The sequence below is a fragment of the Mirounga leonina genome, unplaced genomic scaffold (assembly GCF_011800145.1).
Source record: "Mirounga leonina isolate KUSES-001 unplaced genomic scaffold, KU_Mleo_1.0 Mir_127, whole genome shotgun sequence".
Classification (NCBI taxonomy): Eukaryota; Metazoa; Chordata; class Mammalia; order Carnivora; family Phocidae; genus Mirounga; species Mirounga leonina.
In genome coordinates, this window is record NW_023270316.1 from 3,314,310 (window position 1) to 3,320,791 (window position 6,482).

The following is a 6,482-nucleotide window of genomic DNA, read 5'->3' on the forward strand; positions in this document are numbered from 1 at the left end:
AAATAAATAAATAAATAAATAAATAAATAAATAAATAAATAAATAAAAAAATCTTGGGGAAAAAAAGGAAAAGAAAATGCTATGAAAATATTAGTCAATATCTCAGTGTTTTGCACATGGAAAAATATGATACAGTCTGCCAACTCTCTTACTTGTAGAGTTTCAACAGTTATTCTAGTTTTGCTTGACAATAGGGCACGTTCTTCCCATTCTTTGACAGCTTTCATAACTCATATAAAATGAAAGACCTCCATGACGTCAACTGGCAGTCACATCTCCCCTTGGCATATTCCTCTCATCAAAATCTTACTAGCCATCCCTTTACCCCAAATCTATTTACTCCATCAAATGATCTCTGAATAAAAGATTACGAGTATATAACCCTACTCCCAATGCTTATCAACTGCGATCCATATCAGACACGTGGTATCCACATTTACAACTTTGTTTTGCAGTTAATTTGGGCACATTATGACCAGTGCAGATTATGCATTCTTGGAATGCACGGACCACCCTGACTGATTTTTGCAAGGTACTTCACACAGCAGCCTGGTAAGGAGTGTTCGTTGACCGCATGAGTGAGGGAGGGGAGCTGACAACTCAGACAGGCTCTCATCTAAGAAACATCTAATTGGTGAATGATTACACCATCACAATAACACATACCATTCTTCCTCTGACCTGTGCTGTTGTTTTGGAAGTCAGGATCCTCTGGTCACAAAATAATCAGATGTATGGATTTACTCCCTTGAGGTGTATTTGCAAAGAACTTTGATCATCACACTCAAAGCAAGGATGAGGACAGATCTGGTGCTCCTGTGTTTTGCAAAGAGGCATGCTTCACGGACACCTTCGGTCACAACGTGGCCATCCATTGCTCAAAATCGTGTTTAAAATTTTACTTCAGAATGCTCACGACTAACCTAAGGTGAGTACATTTATCTTGGGGTGACAATAAATTTGATTTTGTAAATGAAATTGTGCTTTCGGCCTCTCTTATGGAGCAGGATGTTAGAGTAGCGGAGCTGTGGGATTTCAGTAAGAGCTGTAAGCAGCCAGGTAGCCTGTTTTCAAATGGCTCCAACACAGACCACTTGGGTACAAAGGGTCAACCACAGTCCAAACAAATGCTTGACAATAATAGGTACAAAGGGCCCGTGTCCTTGGTGAATGATTAATCATAAGCTATCATAAACAAAAGTGTTCTATACATTTGATAAACAGGTTTCTAGAAGACTATGGAGCAAAGTCACATCTTCCAAAACCCAATGCCAGCCATAAGGTGGCTATGTTCTATTTGGGGGCTTTAATATTTTTGAGGGTTTTCGTGAGAATTTTGAGTCAGGCTAGGGTGACTATGTCTGCACTCCCAAGTTGGTGGGTTACATAAATGCGTCCATAATTAAAATGTACTCTTAGCGTTTTTACATATTTCTTTCATTCTGTTCTCCATTCAGCAGGTTATTTTATGCACACTCACTCTCAGAAGGAGCTAGAAGGGGCGCCTGGGTGGCTCAGTTAGTTAAGCAACTGCCTTCGGCTCAGGTCATGATCCCGGAGTCCCTGGATCAAGTCCCGCTTCGGGGTCCCTGCTCAGCGGGGAGTCTGCTTCTCCCTCTGACCCTCCCCCCTCTCATGTGCTCTCTTTATTATTCTCTCTCTCTCAAATAAATAAATAGAAAATCTTTAAAAAAAAAAAAAAAGAAGGCGCTAGAAGGAGAGATCACCTTTTTTTGGCTGTATTTTTCCTCTGCTCCTGGGAAGGAGGGAGCAATTAGCCAAGACAACCACTAGGATGGAAAAGCTGTAAGCCCATTCCACAAAAATAAAAAGGAAACATGGCCACATACTCAGAGTAGCTGAAGAATGAAAGCGTGACTATATATATGTAAATATATATATAAAAGATGAATAATTGTTTCTTCACAAATGTGCTGGAGTGTATAGAGCCAAACACATGTGGCCTCCCAAGGGGCCTACTTGGAAGATTGCACAACCATTTTCCAATTTCCCAATAACTCTGCCGTAGCTCAGAACACTTCTGGTGTTTGATTTTAAGAACTTATATTGAGACTCACTTTGTAAGTCACATAAGAAAATGGTTTGCTTCCTCAGCCAAGGGGTCAACCGTGGGACGGGCAGGGTTATGAGGACCTTTCTTGGTCCAAAAGAGAGGGAACTAAGCCCATTGTGCTGGCAAAGAAATGACTGCAGAAAGAAATGGTGGGCCAGCCAGAAGTTGGGCTGTTCTCAGGGACTTACAGGAATTATCACAAAAATGCTAAAGAAATGGGCTCTGGTGATGATCCTGCTTCTGAGTGCGTGGTCCTGTGCATCAGAGGAAATGCTCTGGACATGGTTTCAGAGCCTCCTCGGTCCCTGGGGGCGGAGAGGGGAGGCGCTCCTCTCTCTCTTCCTTCTCTCACCACATCTTCCTCTTCCCCAGGACCTCAGCCCACGCCTCGTGTTTCTATGGACAGTGAAACCAAACAACAAAGACAGCAAAACACATGAATTCCAGAACCTTTTGGTTGTGAAGGGCAACATATCTGGTTGAAGCAAGGAAAGGAAATGGGTGACAGAAAATACAGCCCCAAGTGTCTTCTGAAGTCATTCTTTCTTTTGTGTGTCAACAACTGTGTTTTTTTAAATTCGAGAACCTTTATTCTCTTCCTTCTCCTCTCAAGAAGACACGTCGGAAGGATCCATGAGTGGAGGTTCTCACAGATTCATGTTTTCTCTACCTTATAGCACAGGCCCTCCCACAGGAAAGAGCCCTGAGTGGGTGTTTCCCCCCCCAGGCACATCCAGGGAGGGCCCCTCCTGCCCTGGCCTCCCCACATGGCCCCAGTCTCTGGGATCCCTACTGTGAAGGCTCTTGGTTCCCTTCTGCCCTCTAGGGCTGGGTCATGGAGACCAAAGCCCATGGGTTTAGAAGGGATATTACACATTCTGTGATTTTATTACCATTTTATGCCACATTTGCTTTACAATATTCCTTCGAGAGGCCCTCCAGTGCCCCGGAACTGTCCTGTTGGAGAGAAATCTCCACCCCCAAAGGGATGGAAGTGGTAAGGAGATAATGCATGGAGCTAGTATAGTGCAAGGCTGGGGCACCCCAGGAACTCTGGGGAATGGTTCCTTCTTCAGAAAGCTCAGGCAAGCATGGGCCTCACCGATCTGAAGTTCACCCCCCATAACTTCCACCTGTTGACTCCAGGGGTGTCACTGCAACCCTATAAAACCAGGATGACCCTTGAACATGGCTCCATGCCTACCTTTCTCCCTGTCCAACAGCCTTATTTTTCAGTGGTTCTTCCTGAGATGTGATTGTTCTATTACATCCTAGTTTCTTTTCACCTGCCAGCCAAGTATTTTCAAGTGACTATTTTGATGGATATGCTAATGTGTAGGTACGTCAGATCATCAAGCCATGAACCTTAAGTATATACAATTTTTTAATTGTCAACAATACCTCAATAAGGCTGGGAAATAAGAACATACGTCTCGTACCGTGCTAGTGTTTTATAGTTTATTTTTTCAATAAATTCATGCTTCCCTTTCTTAAAGGTCCTGGAACCGATCTTGAACTTACTCTCGCTGGTGGTGGTGATAGGAGCAAATCTGTAATAACTCTTGTGATAGACCACACGGTGTAGCAAGCATATTCCCTCCACGTCTGTCCTCTGAGGGAGCAGGCTTCCCACCAGCCTTTTCCAAATGAAAACCGTGATCAAGTCCCTTGCCTGAAGGCTCAACATCCGTCCAAGCTCACCTGGAAGGAGAAGGATAAAGCCAGATTCAAACCCAGACCCTCCAGAGCCCGCACTCCCTTTTGCATCCTGCTCTGCCTTCTGGCTCTCCTTTTCATTCTGAATATGGCTACAAGGTCCTTTGTGTTGCCTGTTTACACTTCATGAGTCTAGCTCTTTGGAACTTGAGCCTCATGGCAGTATTTCCAGCGCTCCCCCTTTCTCCGCTGTCTTTACCTTTGGTTATATGCCCATTTTTTAACATTACGTTCATGAACTGCAAAGCGCCTGCGCCTGCAGATTACCTCTGGGGACTGACACCAGCTGGTCAAACCTTGTGTTGTCAGGCACGTTCCTTTTCCTTCCTTTCAATCGGATCTGCCTTTCAAGGGATCTCCTTACCTTTCCTCTGAAAGTTTTGAATTGCCTTGCTGATGCCATGGTTGTATGTATGACTTTGGGAAGACTTTGCTTTTTGTCTCTGTCCCCCAGGGTACCTATTTCTTCTTCTTTTTCCATTAGTAGTCAACTGCAAAGGCTTTTCCATTTCAGACTCACAGGTCCTATGGTCTCCGTCACAGCTGCTCAAATCTGGGTTGTAGAGCAAATCAGCCAGAATCAATGTGTAAGTGAAGGGGCAAGCCATGTTCCGATAAAACTTTATTCATAAAAGCACACAGTGTGCAGGATTTGCCTGTAGGCTATCGTTTGCCTCCCCCAGCCTTAGACTATAAAATTTCCTTTGGAAAATCAAAAAGCTTTTATCTAATATGAAACCATTGTGGATTTATGATTAAGTTCAACGCAGTAAAAACCAAACTCCTTTTCTACTCAAATTAGCTCCTTCCCCAGATTTTCCTATTTCTGGCAATGACAGCAACATGTTCCAACTCATACACATTTAAAAATGTAGAGTTGAATATTTGATTCCTCCTTTCTGCTAACCGCTGTAGATCCCAGGTCTGTGTGTTTCCATTCTCCTAGATGGCGGGAGTTTATCACTGCACATCTGTATTTATAGTCCTGGCTTTGAACTCATGCATTTGCCTTCAGTCTTTCTCCCCAACTCATCCATAGCATGGCATTTGGGTTCATTATTCCTAAAATATTGCTTTTTAAAAATTCTTTACTCTCCGATCTTGAAAATCTACCAAACTCTGACCTCCATCTGCCTTTCTCTTCTCATGCTCTGCACTGGCACGCTAATGCTTTTTTCTCTCTTCCTTTTCTAACACTCTGTTCAGGTTTGACTGACATGTAAAAAGCTGCCCATCTTTAATGTATCCAACTCCGTGAGTTTGGGGGTGAGTACAAGCCTGTGAAGCCATTATGACCACCAGGGCCATAGACAGACATACATCACTCCCAAATTTCCCTTCTGTCCCCTTTATTGTTATTACTATTATTAGTGTGTGTGTGTAAAGTGAGAACACTTAACATAAGACACACCCTCTTAGCAAATTTTACGCATACAATACAGTATTGTCAGCTATAAGCACTGGGCTGTGCAGTAGATCTCCACAACTTCTTTATCTTGCAGAACTGAAACTTCGTACCCTTTGACTGTCCCCTCCCGGTTCCCCCTGCCCCCAAACCATACATCTGATGAGGGGTTGATATACACATTATAAAAGGACCTCATATGACTCAGTAATAAAAGAGCAATGTTATTTTCCTCTGACTTGGTAATCCACCTTACTGTGTTCTCCTGCCCCTTCTTTGGATCACACTATTTCCTATGTCCAGAATACCATTTTATCAGCAAAACACCCATCCACATTGTCTCCATTCTCAAGAGCAAAGCTCAGTTCTTACCTTTTCCGTGACGCCTTGTTGATCTGCTCTGTCCCATCACGATGCCTCCCGCATCTGGTTTCTTGAAGTGCAGGCTCTTTGTCACTTAATCTTATACTATTTTGCATCATTTTCTTCTGTTTTGGAAGTGTTTGCCTTATTTCTCTAATTAGAGCAGACTTTGTCGAGGTCTGCAGGGTATTTGTACCATGCCAGGTGTGTTTTCATGGGAGTCACTTAAGGTCTTTGTTGAATATATCAATGGATGGATGGATGGATGGATGGATGGATGGATGGATGGAGGGATGGGTGGGTGGATGGATGGATGGATGGATGGATGGATGGGGATGGATGGATGGGTGGATGGATGGATGGATGGATGGGGATGGATGGATGGGTGGGTGGATGGATGGATGGATGGATAGATGGGGATGGATGGATGGGTGGGTGGATGGATGGATGGATGGATGGGGATGGATGGATGGGTGGGTGGATGGATGGATGGATGGATAGATGGGGATGGATGGATGGGTGGGTGGGTGGGTGGATGGATAGATGGGGATGGATGGATGGATGAATACTGATATTCTTTCTTGCCCCCAATCTCCCATCTTATCTCTTGATCGGCTATTGGATTTCAATGGGATGTAGTTTGAAAAAAACTGTTAAATGAATTAATCCTTACAGGCGATCCCCAATTTTCAAATTAGCTGTGTTTTAGATGTTCGTTTGTCAACCGAATGCTAAAATTCAAAGTACTTTATCATAGAGACACTATTAAAACTGGAGGTTATAATAAGATCCCAAATTGCTGCATCGAAGCCCACTGTTCTGTAAGTGGTTTGAAATCCAGGTGGATGAACATTATAAAACAATGCTATGCAAGGCCCGTGATTAAAACAAAAATGAACTCGAGTGTTTCCCTCTCTGTTTGGG